This window comes from Ricinus communis, chromosome 3 (assembly GCF_019578655.1).
Source record: "Ricinus communis isolate WT05 ecotype wild-type chromosome 3, ASM1957865v1, whole genome shotgun sequence".
In the NCBI taxonomy this organism is placed as follows: Eukaryota; Viridiplantae; Streptophyta; class Magnoliopsida; order Malpighiales; family Euphorbiaceae; genus Ricinus; species Ricinus communis.
The window spans coordinates 19,123,135-19,147,588 of NC_063258.1; the positions used below are offsets into that span (position 1 = coordinate 19,123,135).

Sequence of the window (24,454 nt, forward strand, 5' to 3'; positions counted from 1 at the left end):
CGTATCCTAATTTCTATGAACCAACTTAGCAAAAATAATTGAAAATTCGTGTTGGCCAACTTAACAACACTCCGACACAAATTAATTCATTATATGCATCCCAAACATCAAAATGCTTACATTACTGGTTGTATTATGCTTGAATTAATTGAAAACAACATGATTTCTCTCTCATGCGAATGGATTTAAGTCTCATCTAGCTTGATCATCAAGCTAAGCCCCAATGTCACTGGTCAAGCTTGTCAATTGTGTTCCGGTGTTCCATTATGCCAATCCTTGTGTCATCAAGGAGTCCTCATGCCTAGAGAAACGTGGAATGACAGAGATCTTAATGGTGCAAATCTTGAATCATAATATTTGGGCGTGCCTCAATTCACGCCGTTCCCCCTCTCCTCCAAAATAATCATCTATGATCATTCAAAGAATGATATCAATACTCGATCAACTAATTTTCTTTCTTCGCATTTGTCTAAGCATTGGATCAGTGCCTATGATTGTTGCTTTCACGTACTTTAACTCAACACTCTTGTTTATGCTCGCTAAATAAAGCTAAATAATCATACAAGAAATAGATTAGAAAGAGATGAATAAAAGAACATAAATCGAAGGAAGGACATGAGCGATAAGTCTAGTTTCGCTAGTGCGGGTCTTCACAAGTCCGCAAAGTTCGTTAAAGAACCTATAACTTAATTCTCTGTAAGGTAGAAACTTAAAATAATATGCACACTAGCCTCAAATGGCATGTATCCAGTAGGAATTGAACCTACGAATTCCCCAATTATGAGTTGGGCGCTTTAACCATTCAGCCATGGATGCTTAGCAGGGATCCTCATACATGGTGAATAACCAAATTCCAATTGAGATGAAATCTTTAGGATAAATCAATGCAATTTAGGAGGAATCAATGAAAGGACATCAATTCAAATCCTAGTTCGGTTGCATGCAGTTTATATAGTGCCATAGTGCTCATTCCATAAGAAGAAGAAACGACAAGCTAAATATTAATAAATAAATAAAGAAAGATGAATAAACTAAGGTCAAATCAAGAACTAGCGAGGAGTTGAGTGGCCAACAACTCTCATATTTCTAAATTTTATGAGCCAGCTTAATGGAAATAAAGGAAAATTCATGTGGGCATACCTAGTCACACTCCAACCAAATCATTCATTATATTCATCCCAAATATCAAAATGTCTGCATTCCGACTTGTATTAATCCAAAATAATATTTCTCCCTTACGCTTGTCGATTTGCTTCTTGATGGGTGCTACTTGTGTTAGCTACAATCTAAGGTAGTGTACCTATCGATGCAGTCTAGCACTAATGGCAAGTATCAAGGTCGTATTCCTCGGGAAAGTGAAAGCCAAGAGTTACTCCTTTGTTCTATATTAACCTAAAATAAATGATGAATAATTTCTAAACTAACTAATAGCTACAAGCTAAGTTCTAAGGGAGATGCAGGAGTAATTGATAACTAAAATAACCAAGACAAGAAAGCAAACCCAAAGGGAACCTAAACTAGTTAGCAATCAAACAAAAGATAAAGGATTGGTGAGTTTAATTATGCTACCCATGGATGAATTCTTAACCGAATTTGGTTTTTCTCTCGAGATAACCGAATTCCTAAATCTAATAACCTAAAGTTGGAATCTCTTCCTAACGATTGATTCTTAAATTAGCATTAAGCTTTAATCCGCCTCTATTAAGCTTTGTTAATTCTTAATCTGGCTAGCTAATTATCCTTATCTCTAAGCGATTATTAACCAATTCTTATTTTTTAAAATTCTAATTACCAAATGGACTTCTCAATCACACAAAGCAATTTAAACACATAATTCACAACGTCTCATGAATAATGCATTATCTTATTAATACTGAAAACAAGAAGAATACAAAACTAACCCAAACAATCCAATAATATAATACTAAGCCAACATAGTAAAGAAATCCCAATGGATTTAATCAATCTAGCTAATCATGTTCATTATCAAAATCCACAAGAATTCAATTACAACAATGAGTAAAGGTAGAGAAAACCCGATTACACCCTTGGATGAGAGTAAACAGCCCCAATTCCTCTTGCTCGAATGAATCAATTCTTGTTCCTCTTGCTCGAATTGAATCAATTCTTGTTCCTCTTACTCGAATTGAATCAATTCTTGTTCCTCTTGCTCGATTTGAAAAACAATCAACGAACCTCGCCCAATTTTCAATGTTTGAAGGGAATCCGATTGAAACCTTGATCTAAGTCTCCTTGTTCCTTAGTTCTAGCTCATAAAACCCTTAGAGAGAGAAATATTAGGGTTTGGGACATTTTCCCTCGCTCTGCATCTTTTTTCCTCTCTTCTTTCTTTTAACTAATTCCCCCTGTCACCTGCCAACACGGTCGTGTTGGTGGCCGTGTTCCTAACACGGGCTGGTATTGATGCCCGTGTTACTCTCTGTGGTCGTGCTCCCTAAAACTTCTGTTTCTTTGATGTTTGATGCACCAACATGACAGTGTTGGTGAATGTGTTAGGAACACGGCCAGTGTTGAAACCAACACGGCCATGTTTAGCTTTCTCTTGCTCGTACTTAGCTTGTTTCGGCAGCTTCGGCATCCAATTATGCTCCAATTCTTCCCTTTGTCATCCTTTGACTTCTTTTGGACCTAATGCACACAAACAGATGCATAGGGTAAGTGTTGGGACCAATTCACATCCAAATGTTCATAAAATCAATCTTAAAAACCCCATTTAGATGTGTGTATTTTACGCACATCACTTCTCGTGTTGTTTGATCATCAAGTCTTGCCCTAATGCCACTAATCAAGATTATCAACTGCTTTCCTATGATTCCTTAATGAAAATAAGAGGAAATTTGTGTGGGTGTATCTAATAATACTTCAACCTAATATACTTCATTATATGCCTCCAAAACATCAAAGCACACTCATTCATGCTTGGATTAATCAAAAGCAACATGATTTCTCCCTTACATGCATGGATTTACATCTTGTCCTGCTTAATCATCAAGCTAAGCCTCAATGACACCGGTCAAGCTTGTCAATTGTATTCTCTTAATTCCTTACGCCAATCCATGTACCATCAGGTGTCCTCATGCCTAGAGAAAAAAGGAATGATGGAGATTTCAATGATTCAAATCCTGAATCATAATATTTAGGCGTCCCTCAATTCTCATCGTTCCCCTTATCCTACATCAGATTCATATGTAATCATTCGAAGAATGATATCACTACTCAATCAACTAATGTTCTTTCTTTGCATTCGTCTAAGTACTGGATCAGTGCCTATGATTGCCGCTTCCATGAGCTTTCTCTCAATAATTGAGTTTATGCTCCCTAAATAAAACCAAACCATCATACTAGACAAAGAGGAGTTGACTAGTCAACAACTCCTGTAGTCAATTTTATGGGCCAGAATAATAAAAGTAAGGGAGAATTCGTGTAGGCATACCGAATAACACCCTGACCCAAATTAGATAATTATATGCGTCATACAAATCAAAACATGTGCATTCCTGCTTAGATTAATTGAAAGTAACATGATTTCTCCCTTACACACGTGGATTTGCGTCTCATCTTGCTAGATCATTAAGTCACGCTACAATACCACTGGTCAAGCTTGTCAATTGCGTTCCCATAATTTCTTACATCAATCCATGTGTAATCAGGAGTCCTTGTGCATAGAGGAACATGGAATGATGGAGAACCCGATGGTGCAAATCTTGAATTGGCATATTAGGGCATGCCTCAATTCTCGTCGTTCCTTCTTTCGTCCAAAAGATTCATTTTTTATCATTCTAAGGATGATATCAATACTCGATTAACTAATTTTCTTTCTTCGCATTTATCCAAGCATCGGATCGTTGCCTATAATTGCCGCTTCCAGGCGTTTTCAATCAACACTCGTGTTTATGCCATTAAACTAGACAGAGATTAGAAAAAGTGGAATAAAAGAAACAAACAAAATGAGAACATAGGTAGGATTTCAAATCCAATAAGGAAAGAAATCACAAGTTCTTTGTTCTTTTTTATATAGCTGAGCAATAGGATCAAATCGAATTATTTTAAACACAAGGGTATAGAAAGAACACAAAGAAAGGAAAGATGTGAGCAGTAAGTCTATGTTCGCTAGCACGAGTGTTAATAATTTTGCAAATTTCTTAAAAGAAACCATAACTTGATTTTGCGCAAGGTAGAAAACTGAAATAGTATGCTTACTGGCCTCAAGTATTAAGTTCCATGCAGTTTTTATAGTGCACAAGCCCTCATTCTATGAGAAGAAGAAACTACAAGCTAAATATGAATAAAAAATAAAAAGAGATGAATAAACTATAGTTAAATCAAGAACCAAAGAGGAGTTGATTGGTTAATAACTCTCACAGTATCAAACTTTATGAGCCAACTTAATGATATTAAGGAATAATTCGCTTGGGCATACCTAATCGTACTCTGGCCCAAATTACATCACTTTATGTGTCTCGAACAGCATAACTTGCGCATTCCCGCTTAGATTAACTAAAAGCAACAACATGATTTCTACCTTATATGTGTGGATTTGTGTCTCATCCTGCTAGATAAGCAAGTCACCCTAGCTATCGGTCAAGCTTGTCAATTGCATTCCCATGATTCCTTACATCAATCATTATGTCATCGGGAGCCTTCGTGCCTAGACGAAAATGGAATGATGGAGATCCCAATGGCGCAAATCCTGAATCAAAATATTAGGGAGTGCTTCTATTCTCGTCATTCCCTCTTTCCTCCAAAAAATTCATTCGCAATCATTTGGAGAATGAAATTAATACTTGATCAACTAATTTTGTTTCTTCGCATTCATCCAAGCATTGGATTGATGCCTATAATTGTCGCTTCCACGCACTTTCTCTCAATAGTAATGTCAATGCTCCCTAAATAAAATTAAACCATCATACTAAACAAAAAGGAGTTGACTGTCAACAACTCTCGTAGTCTGAAATTTTTTGAGACAGAATAGAATAACAAAAATAAGGGAAAACTTGTTTGTATATAATTACATGAGTCCCAAACAGCAAAATGCTTGCACTCCCACTTGGGTTAATCAAAAGCAACATGATTTCTTCCTTACGCGTGTGGATTTGTGTCCCATCCTGCTTGATCATCAAGTCACACCTTAATGCCATCGGTTAAGCTTATTAATTGTATTCCCATGATACATTATGCCAATCCTTGTGTAAGCATTAGATCGGTGCCTATAATTGTCGCTTTTCGGGCGCTTTCACTCAATATTCGTGTTTATGCTCCCCATATAAAACCAAACCAACATTACTAGATAGAGATTAGAAAGATAGACATAAAAATAATAAAACAATGAGAATATAGGTAGGACTTCAGATCTGATAAGGAAAGAAATCACATGTTCTTTATTCTCTTCCATATAACAAAGCGTAAGGATCAAATTAAATTGATTTAAACAAAAGCGTAGACAAAGAACACAAGAGAAAAGAAAGATGTGAGGGATAAGTCTATGCTCGCTAGTGCAAGTGTTAATAAGTCCACAAATTTCTTGAAAGAACCTATAACTTGATTTTCTCCATAGTAGAAAACTCAAATAATATGCTCATTAGCATCAACTATTTGGTTGCGTGCAGCTTTTATAATGTGAAAGCTCTCGTTCCATAAGAAGAAGAGACTAGAAGCTAAATATGAATAAATAAATAAATAGATAAAGATTGATAAATTAAAGTCAAATTAAGAACAAGAAAGGAGTTCACTAGGCAACAACTCTCTTTGTTTTAAATTTTATAAGCCAACTTAATAAAAATAAGGTAAATTCGGGTGGGTGTACCTAAAAATACTATGACCAAAATTACTTCATTATATCCATTTCAAACATCAAAACGCTCAAATTCTGGCTTGGATTAATCGAAAAAACTTTGTTTCGTCCTTACGCGTGTGGATTTATGTCTCTCCTGCTCGATCATCAAGCTACGCCCTAATGCATCGGTCAAGCTTATTAATTGCGTTCCCATGATTCCTTACGCCCAACCTTGTGTCATCAGGAGTCCTCGTGCTTAGAGGGATAATGAAGGATGGAGATCCTAATGGTGCAGATCCTGAGTCAGAATATTTGGGGTTGCCTCCATTCTCAACGCTTCTTCTTTCATCTAAAAGATTCATCCACGATCATTCAGAGAATGATATCAATACATGACCAACAAATTTTCTTTCTTCGAATTCTTTGAAGCATTGGATCAGTGCTTATGATTGCCACTTCCCTGCGCATTCAAACAACACTCATGTTTATACTCCCCATATAAAATCAAATCAACATACTACATAGAGATTAGAAGAGACACAAAAGAGAAAAAAATAAAATGAGAATATAGGTAAGATTTCATATCAGATAAGGAAGGATACTACAAGTTCTTTATTCTCTTCTATATGGCTAAGCATAAGGATCAAATCGAATTGATTTAAACACAAGCATTGTGATGTGCATCATTTTATACATATTTATATGCTCAATTGTTTACATTTTTGTGTATAGTTATCTTGTTTTATGCCAGAATCACCAGTGTTTTGGTTCCTTTCACATTTCATGTTATTATCGAGGGACATTATTAGTAATCGAGGGAAATACGCGCAGTAACAAACCATAATCCATCAAAGTGAGCAAGGATTAGCATTCCAAGGTTGAGCACCGCCTGGACTTCGTCCGTGCTAAACCATCAAATAGTTGCCCTTCAAGAGTGCCATTTTGGCACGGTTTCCGAAGCCACCACAGCCTCCACCATGACCCCGTGGTGGCTTAATATAAAAATTAATCTCCAATATCTCTATTTTCTAGACAGAATTTATTACCAAAGTATATTTATTGCTAGGAAAAATTGACTTAATATAAAAATCTCGTATTAAAGAGACATATACTCTTATGTGTCTAGTTTCATCTCCAAGAAGAATTACTCAATTCTGACTTCTATAGATTTAATTATTCCCAAATTGCTCAGCAAGAGTTATACAGCTCGCTGTACCCCAAGCGGCAATTTGTTTGCTCAATTCAAGCAACCAAAACGGCAAAACTAGCGAAATCACAAAACTACAAAGTTATAGGGGATTCTTCAAAATTTCCATAGACACTAATTAAGCTTAATTTGAAATTATATAATGCATGTTATGCCCATAATATAGAACATCAAGGTTGCTGGAATTTTGACAGTTTTCTGTCTTGACATACATAAACTTAAATCAAGCTTAATCTCTATGCAATCATTCAATACTCTACTAATTTCATAATAATCAGAACTTTAATTAATCAATGAAAGCATCAATTGAAGTTTTCCCAATTTATAATCAAGAACTTTAATGATAAATTAATAATACTCAAGTAAAACTCATCAATTTCAGCTTTTGGGTTGCTAATATGCTAAAATCCTTTAGCTTCGCTCCTTCAATAGTTGGTAAAATCCTATCTTAATCTTAAGTTTTTCTAGGTATTTCACTACTCTCTCTTGTTCCAAATTTTAAGTTTTTGGCCATGTATGAATTTTAAAGAAATGAAGAGGTAAAATGAGCTTGCTCATGGTTCCAATTTCCAAGATTCATATCTCAATGCCACCACCTACTAAAACTAGTTTTATCATCCCAAGTTAATTGTTACTAACCATACATAGGTACTAACTTTTAATTGTATCTTTTAAGTCCAATCTATTTATCCAACCTTCAACTATTGGTTCAATTAAGTTTTAAGGCTTAATGCACATAACCCAAGTACTTAATCAACTGATCTAAATTAATAATCTAATATCATGCTTCTTATTCTCTACTTATAATTAACATAATACATTCTCATAAAATAAAAATATTATCAATATACCATCATATGCCCAATGATTAAATGTAAATGCACATAACATGTATGATGAGAAAATGCAAGCGTTACAAAATCTGCGTATATGTGTTAAATGTAGGTAGGGAGTTTGGCCACTCGAGATGGCGAAGGAAAGCTCGGACTTCACCCGTCCACCACGATTTTTGTGCCCATCACGGGCTGCAGCACCAGGCCGTGCTGATCAGCATGGCTGGAGTCATGCCCGTGATGAATATGCACATATAGAGTTTGGGAAAATAGCCATCCACCACGGCTTCCGAGGGCACCACAGGCTGCAACACCAAGCCGTGCCGGTCACCACACCCGTGCCCGAGCCCGTGATGGATATGAACGTAAAGCATAAGGTAAATTCAGCCGTCCACCACGGCTTCCGAAGGCACCACGGGCAGCAACACTAGCCCGTGCTTACCAACACGACCATGCCTTCACCATGACTGATGGGCACAAGAATGAGGCTTCAAGGTTCTGCATGGGCCGAGTCCTGGCCGAGCTGACCCCCGTGACTATAAAAGCAGGCCTTTTTAAAATTTTCCTATCTTTCCCTCTCTAAGCTCTAAGGTGATGCTTTCTTATTTGTTTTTGATTTTTCTTACCTGTCACGGTAACTTCAAGTAAGTCTCTTCGCTTTTTGCTTTTATCTGATTAAGTTTGTTTTTTCTTTTATGCATTTTTTTATTTAGGATATTTTGATATGCTTTAGTAGTTTGCTTTGTTACACTGCTTAAATTTGACTTCAATTAGATTTAGTTAAAACTAGTTGCTATGCTTATATGATTATGAATAATGAAATGATAAGTGTGGGGTTTGGCAACAATAAAGTTTATTTATGGCATTTTATTATGAACAATTGATAGCATAAATTTTATTTATTTGGTGCAAGATAAAGTAGGCTGGAATGTAATTGTGAATTAGTTTTCTGCAGGAGATTGAGGCTTTAGTCTTAGTGTTAAGTCTAAATTTTTATGTTAGTCAACTAGCTTAGATCTCCTAGGGTTTGCTTTTTCCTTCGATTATTTTCCTAAATCCTTTCAGATTATTTGACACTTACTTAATCGTTTGTTCATATTTAATCATATCATAATAACTTCATCAATTTTATTAAGGTCAGATAATATAAGACGCTGCAGTAGTTCTAGGATTACCCTTTCCCGAGAGTACTACCTTGATACTTACCATTTGTGCTAGTCTGCATCAATAGGTTCACTGCCTTAGATTTTAGCTACACAAATAGCCTATCACATTAACAAAGAACACAAGAGAAAGGAAGGACATGAAGGATAAGTCTATGCCCCCTAGCACAAGTGTTGATAAGTTGATAAATTTCTTGAAAGAACACATAACTTGATTTCCTGCAAGGTAGAAAATTAAAATAATATGCTCATTTGCTTCAAATATTTGGTTGCATGCGGTTTTTATAGTGCAAAAGGCCTAATTCCATAAGAAGAAGAGACTAGAAGCTAAATATAAATAAATAAATAAAGACTTAAAGTCAAATCAAGAACTAGACAGGAATTGACCGAGCAACAACTCTTGTAGTCTAAGATTTTATAAGCTAGCTTAATAAAAGTAAGGATAAATTCGTATGGGCCTACCTAAAAACACTCCGACATAAATTACTTCATTATATGCATTTCAAACATTAAAGTGCTTAAATTCTGGCTTGTATTACACTTGGATTAATAAAAAGGAACATGATTTCTCCCTTACGCACATGGATTTACGTCTTTCCGCTTGATCATCAAGCTAAGCCCCAATGCCACTTGTCAAGCTTATTAATTGCATTCCCATGATTCCTTACGCCCAACCTTGCATCATCAAGAGTCCTCATGCCTAGAGGAAGAAGGAAGGATGGAGATTCTAATGGTGCAAATCCTGAGTTAAAATATTTGGGCATAACTCAATTCTTGTTGTTCCCTCTTTCCTCTAAAAGATTCCTCTACAATCATTCAAAGAATAATACCAGTACACAATCAACTAATTTTCTTTCTTTGCATTCCTCTAAGCATTAGATCGGTGCCTATGATTGTTGCTCCCGCGCACTTTCACTCAACACTAGTGTTTATGCTCCCTATATAAAAGCAAACCAACATACTATATAGAGATTAGAAAGAGAGACACATAACAAACAAAAGAAATGAGAATATAGGTAGGATTTCATATCCAATAAGGAAAAGAAGGATAGACAAAGAACATAAGTGAAAAGAAGGACATGATGGATAAGTCTATGCTCAATAGCGCGAGTGTTGATAAGTCCATAAATTTCTTGAAAGAACCCATGACATGATTTTCTACAAGGTAGAAAACTAAAATAATATGCTCATTAGCCTCAAGTATTTGGTTGCATGCAACTTTTATAGTGTAAAAGCCCTTATTCCATAAGAAGAAGAGATTAAAAGCTAAATATGAATACATGAATAAAGAAAGTTTAATAAAATAATGTCAAATCAAGAACTAGAGAGGAGTTGACTAGGCAATAACTCTTGTAGTCTAAAATTTTATGAGCTAGCTTAATAGAAATAAGGGTAAATTCGAGTGGACCTACCTAAAAACACTCTGACTCTATTACTTCATTATATGCATTTCAAACATCAAAGCGCTTGAATTCCGGCTTGTAATATGCTTGAATTAATCGAAAATAACATGATTTCTCCCTTATACGCTTGGATTTACATCTCTCCTGTTTGATCATCAAGCTAAACCCCAATGCCACCAGTCAAGCTTGTTAATTGCATTTCCATGATTCCTTACGCCCAACCTTGTATCATCAGGAGTCCTCGTGCCTATCCAAAGATTCATCGACGATCATTCGGAGAATGATATTAGTACTTGATTAACTAATTTTCTTTCTTTGCATTCGTCTAAGCATTAGATCGGTATCTATAATTATTGCATTTATGCGCTTTCTCTTAAGAGTGGTGTTTATGCTCCCAAAATAAAACTAAACCATCATACTAGACAAAGAGGAGTTGACTGGTCAACAACTCTTGTAGTCCAAAATTTCCTAAGCTTGAATAACAAAAGCAACGGAACATCCATGTGGGCATACCTAATAACAACCCGGCCAAAATGATATAATTATATGTTTCACAAACATCAAAATGCATGCATTCTCGCTTGGATTAATCGAAAGCAACGTGATTTTATGCGTGTGGATTTATGTCTTGTCCTACTAGATCATCAAGTCACACCCCAATACCATCGATGAAGCTTGTGAATTACATTCCCATGATTCCTTACGCTAATCCTTGTGTCATTAGGAGTCCTCATGACTAAAGGAACATGGAATGATGAGATTGCAATGGTCCAAATCTTGAATTAGAGTATTGGGGCGTGCCTCGATTCCAAATCTAGATTTGCTAGTGTGGGTCTTCATAAGTCCACAAAGTTCTTATAAGAATGCATAACTGGATTTCCTGCAAGGTAGAAAACTAAAATAATATGCTCACTAGCCTAAACTATTCGCTTGCATATAGTTTTTATAGTGTGAAAGCCCTAATTCCATATGAAGAAGAAATAAGAAGCTAAATATGAATGAATAAATAAATAATGATGAATAAACTAAAGTTAAATCAAGAATTGGAGAGGAGTTGACTGATCAACAGCTCTTGTTGTCCCAACTTTTATGAGCGAGCTTAACGAAAGCAAGGGGAAATCCTCAAGGGCCTACCTAATAACAACCCAACCCAAATTACTTCTTTATATACATCCTAGACAACAAAACGCTCGCATTCCCAATAGTATTGCACTTGGATTAATCGAAACCCATATGATTTCTCACCATCGCTCATGGATTTACTTTTCATCTTGCTTAATCATCAAGCTAAGCCCCAATGTTACTGGTAAAGCTTGTCAATTGCATTCCTATGATTCCTTATGCCAATCCTTACGTCATCAGGAGTCCTCGTGCCTAGAGGTTCAAGGATTAAGCCTCAATTATCATCGTTCCCTTTTTCCTCCAAAAGTTTTGTTTGTAATCATTCAGAAAATGATATCGATACTCGATCAACTAATTTTCTTTCTTCGCATTAGTCCAAGTATTGAATCAGTGCCGATGATTGTTGCTTTTATGAGCTTTCTCTCAAAAATCATATTTATGCTCTCCAAATAAAACCAAACTATCATACTAGAGAAAGAGGAGTTGACTGGTCAAAAATTCTTATAGTCCCAAATTTTGTGAGCTAGATTATCAAAAATAGGGAAGAGTTTATATAGGCATACCTAATAACACTCTGGTCCAAATTAAATAATTATGTGCATCCTAGACATCAAAATGCACGCATTCCCACTTGGATTAATCGAAAGCAACATGATTTCTCTCTTACGCTCATGGATATGCATCTCGTCCTGCTAGATCATCAAGTCATGCCATAATGACACCGGTCAAGCTTCTCAATTATATTTATGCTCGCTAAATAAAACCAAACCATCAAACTAGACAGAGATTAGATAGAGTGGAACAAAAGAAACAAACAAAATGAGAACATAGGTAGGATTTCAGATCTGATAAGTAAAGAAATCACAAGTTCTTGATTTTATTCCATATGAGCTAGGCAAAAGGATGAAATTGAATTGACTTAAGTACAAGGGTCAACAAAGAACACAAAAGAAAGTAAGGACATAAGCGATAACTCTATGTTCGCTAGAATGAGTCTTGATAAGTCCCCATATCTTAATTTTCTACAGGGCAGAGAACTCAAATAATATGTTCACCACCCTCAAGTATTGGGTTGCATGTGATTTTTATAGTACGAGAGAGTAGTTGACTGGTCAACAACTCTTTTAGTCCAAAATTTTATGAGCGAACTTAACATAAACATGGGAAAATTCATCTAGGTGTACCTAATAATACTCTGACCTAAAATTTCTTCATTATATGCAGCCCTAACATCAAAATGCCAATATTGTTGTTTGTGTTACACTTGAATTTCATGATTTCTCCTTTACGAGCGTGGATTTACGTCTCATCCTACTTGATCATCAAGCTAAGCATAATGCCATCGGTCAAGCTTGTCAATTTATTTCCCATGATTCTTTATGCTAATCCTTGTGTCATAAAAAGTCATCATGCCTAGAGGAACAAGGAATGATGAAGATTCCAATGTACAAATCTTGTATCAGAATATTTAGCGTGCCTCGATTCTCATTATTCCCACTTTCGTCTAGAAGATTTGTCCACTATCATTTAGAGAATGATATTAATACACGATCAACTAATTTTATTCTTCGCATCTGTCCAAGCATTCAATCGTTGCCTATGATTTCTGCTTCCATGTACTTTCACTCAACACTCATACTTATACTCCCTAAATAAAATAAAACCATTATGTTAGATAGAGATTAGAAAGTGAGACATAAAACAAACGAACAAAATGAGAAAATAGGTAAGATTTTAGATCAATAAGGAAAGAAATCACAAGTCTTTTGTTCTCTTCTAGACAGCTAAAAGTAAGGATCAAATCAAATTCATTTAAACAAAAGGGCACATAAAGAACACAAAAGGATGAAATGACGTGAGCGCTACGTCTATTTTCACTAGCACAAGTGTTGATAACTTTGCAAAGTTCTTGAAAGAACTGATAACTTGATTTTCCGCAAATTATTATACTGAAATAATATGCTAACTTGCCTTAAGTAGCATGCAAGTTTTATATTTTGAAGTCCTCATTCCATAAGAAAAAGAAACTAGAAGATATATTTTAATAAATAAATATAAAAATATGAATAAACTAAAGTCAAATCAAGGACCAAGAGTAGTCGACTGGGCAACAACTCTCATGATCGCAAATTTGATGAGCCAACTTAACAAAAATAAGAGAAAATTACCATGGGCCTACTTACGCTTGGATTAATTGAAAACAATATGATTTCTCCTTTACGCGCATAGATTTACGTCTCCTTCTGATTGATTATTAAGGAATCACGGGAAAGCAATTTACAAGCTTGACTGGTGGTATTGAGGCATGACTGAATGATCAAGCAGCACGAGATGCAAATCCACACTCGTAAGGGAGAAATCATGCTGCTTTCGATTAGTACAAATGGGAATGCACATGTTTTGATGTTTAAGAGGCATATAATGAAGTAGATTGGGCTAGAGTGTTATTAGGCATGCCCATGCAAAATTAACCTTATTTCCGTTAAGAAATCATAGGAACATAATTGATAAGCTTCACTAGTGGTATTGGAGCATGACTTAATGATCAAGTAGGACGAGATGCAAATCTAAGCGTGTGATGGAGAAATCATGTTGCTTTTAATTAAGCCAAGCGAGAATGCGGGCATTTTGATGTTTGGGATGTATATAATGATGTAATTTGGGCCCGAGTGTTATTAGTTTATTCATCTTTTTTTATTTATTTATTCATATTTACCTTATAGCTTCTTCTTCTTATGGAATAAGCGCTTTTGCACTATGAAAGTTGCATGCAACCAAATATTTGAGGCTAGTGAGCATATTATTTTAGTTTCCTACCGTGTGGAGAAATAAGTTACGGGTTCTTTCAAGACCTTTACAGACTTATGGAGACTCGTGTGGGTATACCTAATAACACCCTAGCCCAAACGATATAATTATATGTGTCCCAAACATCAAAATGTACGCATTCCTCTTAGATTAATTGAAAGCAATATGATTTCTCCCTTACTGATGTGGGTGTCTCATCCTGCTAGATCATTAAGTCACACCCTAATGCCACCGGTCAAGCTTGTCAATTGCATTCCCATGATTCCTTATGCCAATCCTGGTGTCATCAGGAGTCCTCATGCCTAGAGGAACATGGAAAGATCGAGATCCCAATGGTACAAATCCTGAATTGGAATATTAGGGTGCCTCAATTCTCGGCGTTGCTTCCATGTGCTTTTAATCAACACTCGTATTTATGCTCCCCAAATAAAACCAAAACGTCAAACGATAGAGATTAGATTTAGTGGAATAAAAGAAATGAACAGAATGAGAACATAGGTGGGATTTCAGATCTGAAAAGAAAAGAAATCAAAAGTTCTTTATTCTCTTCCATACGGCTAAGCGAAAGGATCAAATCTAATTGCCGCTTGAATTACACTTGGATGAATAAAAAACAACATGATTTATCCCTTACGCGCATGGATTTACGTCTCGTCTTGCTTAATCATCAAGCTAAGCACCAATAGCACCGGTCAAAGCTTGTCAATTGAGTTCGCATGATTCCTAATGCCAATCCTTATATCATTAGAAGTCATCGTGCCTAGAGGAACAAGAAATGATGGAGATCCCAATGATGCCAATCCTTAATTGGAATATTTGGGCGAGACTTGATTCTTAGCATTCCCTCTGTCCTTTAAAAGATTTGCCAGAGAACATTCTAAGAATGATATCAATACTCGATCCACTAATTTTCTTCTTTACATTTGTCCAAGCCTGAGATTAATGCCTATAATTGTCGCTTCCACATGCTTTCACTCAACACTCATGTTTTCGCTTCCCAAATAAAATCAGAAGTTATTTGTTCTTTTCCATACGGTTAAGCTTAAAGATCAAACCAAATAGATTTAAACACAAGGGTACACAAAGAACACAAAAGAAAGGAAGGACATGAGCAATAAGTTTAGGGCCGAAGTGTTATTTGGTACGCCCATGCAAATTTTCCCTTACTTTCTTTATAGAAGCATGGGAGCACAAATGACAAGCTTGACCAGTGGCATTGAGCTGTGACTTGATGTTCAAGCAGCACAAGATGCAAATCTACACACGTAAGGGAGAAATCATGCTGCTTTCAACTAATACAAGTGGGAATGCATGCGTCTATAATGTTTAGGATGCATACAATAAAGAGAGCTGTGTCAGAGTGTTATTAGGTACTCCCACGTGAATCGTCCTTAATTTTTGTTAAGAAATCATGGGAACATAATTGACAAGCTTCACTGGTGGCATTGGAGCATGACTTGATGATCAAGTAGAAAGAAACACAAATACAAGCACGTGATGGAGAAATCATGTTCCTTTGGATTAATCAAAGCGAGAATGCGCATGTTTTGATGTTTAGGATGAATATAATGATGTAATTTTGGCCGGAGTGTTATTAAGTAGACCCATAGGAATTTCCCCTTTTCCATTAAGCTGGCTCATAAATTTTGAGACTATGAGAGTTGTTAGCTAGTCAATTCCTCTCTAGTTCTTGATTTGACTTTAATTTATTCATCTTTCTTTATTAATTATTTATATTTAGCTTCTAGTTTCTTTTTATTATGGAATAAGGGATTTTGCACTATGAAAACCACATGCATCTGAATATTTAAGGCTAGTGAGCATATTATTTTAGTTTTCTACCTTATAGAGAAATAAGTTATGGGTTCTTTCAAGACCTTTACGGACTTATGAAGACTTGCACTAGCGAACCTAGTCTTATTGCTCATGTCCTTCCTTTCTTTTGTGTTCTTTCTTTACCACTAAGTTTAAATCAATTCAATTTGATCCTTATGCTTAGCCATGGAAGAAAATAAAGAACTTGCGGTTCTTTTTTTATCGGATACGAAATCTTACCTATGTTCTTATTCCATTCCTTAGAGGAACAAGCAAAGATGGAGATCCCAATGCTACTAATCCTGAATCAGAATATTTGGGAGTGCCTCAATTCTCATTGTTCCCTCTTTCCACTAAAAGATTTTTCCATGATTATTCAGAGATTGATATCTATACATTATCAACTAATTTTCTTTTCCCGCATACGTCGAAGTATTGGATCGGTGCCTATAATTGTCGCTTTCCACGTGCTTTTACACAATACTCGTATTTATGCTCCCCAAATAAAACCAAACCATCATACTAGACAGATATTAGGAAGAAAGACACAAAAGAAACAAACAAAATGAGAATATAGGTAAGACTTTAGATCCGGTAAGAAAATAAATCACAAGTTCTTTGTTGTCTTCCGTACGGCTAAGCGTAAGGATCAAATCAAGTTGATTTAAACATAAGGATAGACAAAGAACACAAGACAAAGGAAGGACGTAAATGATAAGTCTATGCTCGCTAGCATGAGCATTGATAAGTCCACAAAGTTCTTGAAAGAACTAATAAGTTGATTTCCCGCAAAGTAGAAAACTGAAATAATCTGTTCATTGGTCTTAAGTATTTGCTTGCATGCGATCTTTATAATGCAAAAGCCCTCATTCCATAAGAAGAAGAAACTAGAAGCTAAATATTAATAAATAAATAAAGAAGGAGAGTCAAATCAAGAACGAGAGAGGAATTGACCGGGCAACAACTCTTGTAGTCCCAAATTTTTTGAGCCAACTTTGTATATTAACTTATTTAATAATGTTTAATAAACGCATTTCTAGTTATAATCGTTGTAATGAAACATCATATTAAAAAATATTATCTATTTTTCATAATTATGATTGCAAATACATTATTATATATACATATATAAGTATGTTATAATTCAACTAAACTAAAAAGATTTTAGAAAGCATTTGGTTTTAAATATCCATCTCGGGCTACGTGAGATGAGGTGTCATATCTACATAATTCCTAATGCAACCGGTCAAGCTTGTCAATTGCTCTCCCATGAATCCTTACGTCAATCCTTGTGTTATCAAGAGTCCTTGTCCTTAGAGGAGCAAGGAATGATGGAGATCCCAATGGTGTATCTCATGAATAAGAATATCTAGGCGTACGCCTCGATCCTTGTTGTTCTCTCTTTTCTCTAAAAGATTCACCTACGATCATTTAGAGGATGATATGAATACTCATTCAAGTAATATTCTTTTTTTGCATTTGTCCACGCATTGGATCGGTGCCTATGATTGTCGCTTCCATGCGCTTTAACTCAACACTCTTGTTTATGCTCGCTAAGTAAAACCAAACCATCATATTAGATAGAAATTAGAAAGAGAGACACAAGAGAAACAAGAAAAATGAAAACATAGGTAGGCTTTCAGATCCGATATGGAAAGAAATCACAAATTCTTTATTCTTTTCCATATGGCTAAGCCTAGAATCAAGTCAAATTGATTTAAACATAAGGGTAGACAAAGAACATAGAAGAAAGGAGGGATGTGAGGGATAAGACTAGGTTCGCTAGTGTGGGTCCTCACAAGTTCGTGAAGTTCTTGCAAGAACCCATAACTTGATTTCCCACAAGATAGAAAACTAAAATATTAAATACGCTCACTAGCCTCAAGTATTTTGTTGCATGTAGTTTTTATAATGCGAAGGCCCTAATTCTATATAAAGAAGAAACTAGAAGCTACATATAAATAAATAGATAAAGAAAGATGAATAAACTAAATTCAAATCAAGAACCGGAGTGGAGTTGACTGGTCAACATCTCCCATTGTCCTAAATTTTATGACCCAGCTTAATAAAAACAAAGGAAAACCTGCAAGGGCCTACTTAATAGCACACCGACAAAAATAATTTCTTTATATACGTACCAAACATCAAAATGCTCGCATTCCCACTAGTATTACACTTGCATTAATCGAAACCAACATGATTTCTCATTAACACGCTTGGATTTATTTCTTCTCTTCCTTGATCATCAAGCTAAGCCCCAATGGCATCGGTCAAACTTGTCAATTATATTTTCATGATTCCCCTATGCCCATTCTCATCTCATCAGGAGTCCACATGACTAGAGAACAAGGAATGATAGAGATCCCAATAGTGCAAATCCTGAATCGCAATATTTAAGCGTGCCTCCATTCTCGGCGTTCCCTCTTTGCTCCAAAAGATTCATCCGCGATTATTTGAAGAATGATATCAATACTCGATTAACTAATTTTCCTTCTTCGCATTTGTCCAAGCATTGCACCATTGGCTATGATTGTCGCTTCCACGCACTTTAACTCAACACTCCTATTTATGCTCGTTAAATAAAACTAAACCTTTATACAAAACATAGAGTATAAAAAGAAGAATAAAAGAAGAGGTAGTATTTTGAAAACGATAAGGAATAAGATTACAAGTTCTTTATTCTCTTCCATGGCTAAGCGTAAGGATCGAATTGATTTAAATACAAGGGTGGACAAAGAGCATAAAAGAATAGAAGGACGTGATCAATAAGTCTAGTTTCGCTAATGCAGGTGTTCATAATTTTGCAAAGTTCTTGAAAGAACCCATAATTTAATTCTCTGCAATGTAGAAAAATGAAATAATATGCTCACTAGCCTCAAATATTCGGTTTAGGGTTCAAACTCTCATGATTTGTATGTATGACAAAACACCTTAGGCCAAAGGCCGTCTTGCCATGTTTGCGAAACACGAACCAAAGCATAGAGTTCTTTGTCATATGTTGGGAACCAAAGTGCTGCCCCATTTATCTTTTCACTAAAATAGCAAATTGGCCTTTGTTCTTGCATCAAAATAGGCTCAACACCAATGCCACCGGCATCACATTCAATCTCAAAGATTCTATCAAAGTTAAGTAAAATCAGCAAAGGAGCATTAGACAATCTATCTTTAAGAAAATTAAAAGCATATTCTTGTGCGTCACCCCAACTAAACCTAATATTCTTCTTGATAATATCTTTTAAAGGTGTGGTAATGCTACTAAAGTCCCTAATGAACCTTCTATAAAAACTAGCAAGACCATAAAAACTCCTAACTTGGCTAATTTTGGTAGGTGTCGGCCATTCCTTAATTGCTTTCACCTCTTTTGTCATCAACCTCTAGACCTTTAGAACTAACAACAAAAACCTAAGAATATGACTCTATCCATGCAAATGATATGCTTCTTTAGATTACCAGACAATTTTTCTTTCCTAAGAACATCTATGACCCTGCGCACATGCATCACATGATCATCAAAAGACTTAGAATAGATTAAAATATCATCAAAATATACAACTATAAATTTACTAAGAAATTCATGCAATACATGGTTCATCAACCTCATAAAAGTGCTAGGTGCATTAGTGAGCCCAAATGGTATTACAAGCCATTCATAAAGACTATGCTTAGTCTTAAATGTTGTTTTTCGACTCATTCCCAACTTCCATGTGAATTTGATAATATCCTGAATGCAAATCAATCTTAGTAAAATAACATGCACCACGCAACTCATCAGGCATATCATCTAACCTAGGAATAAGATGACGATACTCTGTCATTATTTTATTAATTACATGGTAGTCCACACACATTCTCCAAGTGGCATCCTTCTCTAGAACCAGATGACCGGAACAACACAAGGACTTAAGCTCTCTCGCACATACCCTTTAGACATCAATTCCCTCTTTGAGGTGGTAAACCACTTGACATCTCCTCAGGAAAGACATCAACAAATTTCTGCAAAAGGTTAGCAGATGCACTTGGCAAGGAAAGACCAAGTTCAGTAGTGTGCAAGTAAATATCTTTATAGATAGCTATAAACAATAACTTACTTGAGTGAAATGCATGTCTTACATCATTTTTCCTAGCCAAAAAGCTCCATTTTTTTCTTATTTTTCTCTCTAGGCCTAACCTCACTCTATTTTATTTTTTTAACACTCCTTGATTTTTCTCCCTCGATTTTGCTACTTTCAGCCTCTAATTTACATTGGTCATCATATATTTCTTTTGGAGAAAGAGGTGTAAGTGTGACTTTTCTCCCATCTTTTATAAAAAGATTACCTATTAAGGATTCTATAATGGATAACCTTTCTATCAAATCGCCATGGCCTACTAAGCAAGATATGGCTAGCATGCATTGGTACTAAATCACATATGAACGGGTTCATTATCTCCAGTTTAGTTTGACAGTGCTGCAAAGAAAAGTTAGTAATAAAGAAAAAAATAAAATAAAATATAAATTGAGAACCTCACAAGCACTCTCTTACGTGTTTCCACTCAATTGATGGGGTTGGTCACTTGTGTGTGCTCAAAATCAATATTCTCTCAGTTTTCTTCACACCACTCTAGCTAATTCTTTTATGATGTTAAGTGAATCACACTTTAAAACAATTCAAATAGCTTGTTATGTGTAAGTTCTAAAACTGAAATTGTATAAACAAGTATGAAGATAAACAGACAAAAGAAAAGAAAATAGGATCGTGCTTGGTTGAAAAGAAATTGTCCAAACATGCAATAGACGTATAAAAGAAATAATATTAAAAGAAAAGAAATAGGAATAACATAAATTTCAAAATAGGAATTGTCCAAACATGCAAAAGAAGCACAATCCTAAAAAATAGGATCTTAGCTAAAGATCCTCTAATAGCCGAATTCCTTATCCCAATAGAACTAGGATTTGTATTTCAACAATTTCAATCCAATTAGGTATGTTAGACCATAACCAAATCAGATTAGGAGTGTATAAGTCTAATTTGAGATATATTAAAATTCCTTTTTAAACAAGATCTCCAAATCCAATTATGATTAGGATTTTCCAATACTAGCCGAATTCCTTCTTTGTAGTAGCTTCTTTTTAAAAGATATGTAAACTAATGACTCAGACCTTCCTCTATTTTTTCTTAATGATAACTAACAAGGCTAAATCTGATTTGATATAAAACACATTCAAAACAAAAAGACTAAACAAGTAATAAAGCATAAGAATAAGAACCAAATTAAAAGAAAGAACAAAGAAATACAAGAAATCAGAATTGACTAATAAAAATATGAAAGGATAAAACCTGATCTAGACCCAAGCTCTGATACTAAATGATATGGAATCTCGACGAATAAGCTTGAGAACCCCTTTTGAATTGCGAACCCCTAACACATTAACATGAAATACTCAAGGACCAATTCAGTTCAACCCTTAAGAAAGGTTAGAAAACAAATTACTTTGAAAGATAAGCAAGAATTAGAATTTAGAAAACTTGTTCCTAAAATTCCCAATTTCGAACCACTCCATTAGAAGATGATCAATCTACTTGAATGTTTCTTAAGCATTCATTCTATACAAGAACATAAAGACAAAGCAGACAGCTTTAAGGTTTAATAACCAATTATCATTCAAATTCAACTTCAACTTAATTCCCACATTAAAATTCGTACTGGCCTCTTATATTAACTGAAAGCAGCATGATTTCTCTCCCTTATGAGTGTGGATTTGCATCTCGTGCTACTTGATCATCAAGTGGCACCTCAATACCACTGGTCGAGCTTGTCAATTATGTTGTCATGATTCCTAAATAATCAAGCAAGAGGAGACGTAAATCCATGCGCGTAAGAGAGAAATCATGTTATTTTAAAATTAATCCAAGCGTAAGTAGGCCCATGCTAATTTTCCTTTATTTGTTTTTAAGTTGGCTAATGAAATTTGGGATCATGAGAGTTGTTGCCCAGTCAACTACTCTCTGGTTCTTGATTTTACTTTCGTTTATCCATATTTATTTATTTATTTATTCAAATTTATCTTCTAGTTTCTTTTTCTTATGGAATAAGGGCTTCAAAATATAAAAGTTGCATCCTACTCGAAGCAAGTTAGCATATTATTTCAGTGTAATAACTTGCAAAAAATCAAGTTATCGATTCTTTCAAGAACTTTGTGAACTTATCAACCCTCGTGCTAGTGAACATAGACTAAACGCCCACATGCTTTCATTCTTTTTTGTTCTTTATTTGCCCTCATGTTTAAATGAATTTGATTTGATCCTTACGCTTAGCTGTATAGAAGAAAATAAAGAACTTGTCATTTATTTCCTTATTGGATTTAAAATCTTACCTATTTTCTCATTTTGTTCGTTTTCTTATTCCTCTCTTTCTAATCTCTGTGTAATATAATTGTTTTATTTTATTTAGGGAGCATAAGTATGAGTGTTGAGCGAAAGCGAATGGAAGCACAATCATAGGCATCGATCCAATGTTTGGACAAAAGCGAAGAAAGAAAATTAGTTGATCATATATTGATATCATTCTCCAAATGATCATGGACAAATCTTCTAGAGAAAAATGGGAACAATAAGAATTGAGGCACTCCGAATATTCTGATGCAGGATTTGCACTATTAGAATCTCCATCATTCCTTATTCCTCTAGGCACGGTGACTTCTGATGACACAAGGATTGTCGAAACGAATCATGGGAACTCAATTGACAAGCTTAACCGATAACATTGTGCTTAGCTTGATGATCAAGTAGGATGAGATGTAAATCCACGCTTGTAAGGGAGAAATCATGAAATTCAAGCATAATACAAGCATCAATGCGGGCATTTTGAAATTAGGGCCGCATATAATGATGAAATTTGGGTCGGAGTATTATTAGGTAAGCCTGGATTAATTTTTCCTTGTTTGTGTTAAGCTGGCTCATAAAATTTGGGATTACAAGAGTTGTTGACCAGTCAACTTGTGACAGCCTGACCTAGAGAAGCGATTCGATGAGGACGAGAAGCGGATGCCGAGGCAAAGATAGGATGCTTGGACAAGGAGCGGCTTCTGGCAAGCTTCTAGGATGGCAGCACTCTAAGGTACGGGGGTACATGAATGAATCATATTCCACATCGAAATAGGGCGGGAATGGTTGATAACATATATGTAAAGAGTTACTTTTTGGTTGTTTGGCTATGGAGTTATAAAAACTCTAAAGTTAAATGGGCTTGGTTCAAGGAGATTCCAGGATGGGTGACCTCGTGGAAAGTTCTCGAACCTGCCAAAGGGACAAAACTGTGAGGCCAGTGGGGGACAATATCTCATTTGATCTGGTTTTGGGTCATTACACAACTACTCTATCGTAATATAAAAATCGCATACAATTGAATACTTAAGGACAATGAACATATTATTTGACACATTCTAGCAAATATAAACTTATCGCTTACGTCCTTCCTTTCTTTTGTGTTCTTTGTCAACCTTTGTGTTTAAGTCAATTTGATTTTGATCCTTTCATTTAGCTATATGGAAGAAATAAAGTACTTGTGGTTTCTTTCCTTATCATATCCGAAATCCCACCTATGTTCTCATGTTATTCATTTCTTTTGTTCCAATCTATCTAATCTCTGTCTAGTTTAATGGTTTGGTTTTATTTGGTGAGCATAAACACAATTGACAAGCTTGACTGGTGGCATTATGTTGTGACTTCATGATCTAGCAGGACGAGATGGATATCCACACGTGTAAAGGATAAATCATGTTGCTTTCAATTAATCCAAGGGGGAATGTGTGCATTTTGATGTCTGGGATACATATAATTATATAATTTAGACCGAAGTGTTATTAGGTGTGCCCATATAAATTCTCCCCTGTTTTTGTTAATCTAGCTCATAAAATTTGGGACTATAAGAGTTGTTGACCAGTTAACTCCTCTTTATCTAGTATGATAGTTTGGTTTTATTTGGGGAGCATAAACACAATTATTAAGAGAAAGCTCATGGAAGCGGAAATCATAAACACTGATTCAATATTTGGACTAATGCGAAGAAAGAAAATTAGTTGATTGAGTATTGACATCACTTTTCAAATGATTACAAATAAAACTCTTGGAGGAAAAATGGAACGATGAGAATTGAGGCTTGTTCCTTATACCTCTAGGCATGAGAACTCCCGATGACTCGAGGATTGTCGTAAGGAATCATAGGGATACAATCCACAAGCTTAACCGGTAACACTAGGGCTTAGCTTGATGATCAAGAAAGACGGGACGTAAATCCATGCACGATAGTTAGAAATCACATGGGTTTCA

At 35.4% G+C, this 24,454-nt stretch overlaps 1 non-coding gene across 1 annotated transcript; it reads right to left on the reverse strand.

Moving 5' to 3' along the window:
• Positions 1-742: 742 nt before the first annotated feature.
• TRNAM-CAU lies at positions 743-816 on the reverse strand. Its single transcript has one exon. It is a non-coding gene; the product is annotated as a tRNA-Met (tRNA).
• Between the last annotated feature and the right edge of the window lie 23,638 nt (positions 817-24,454).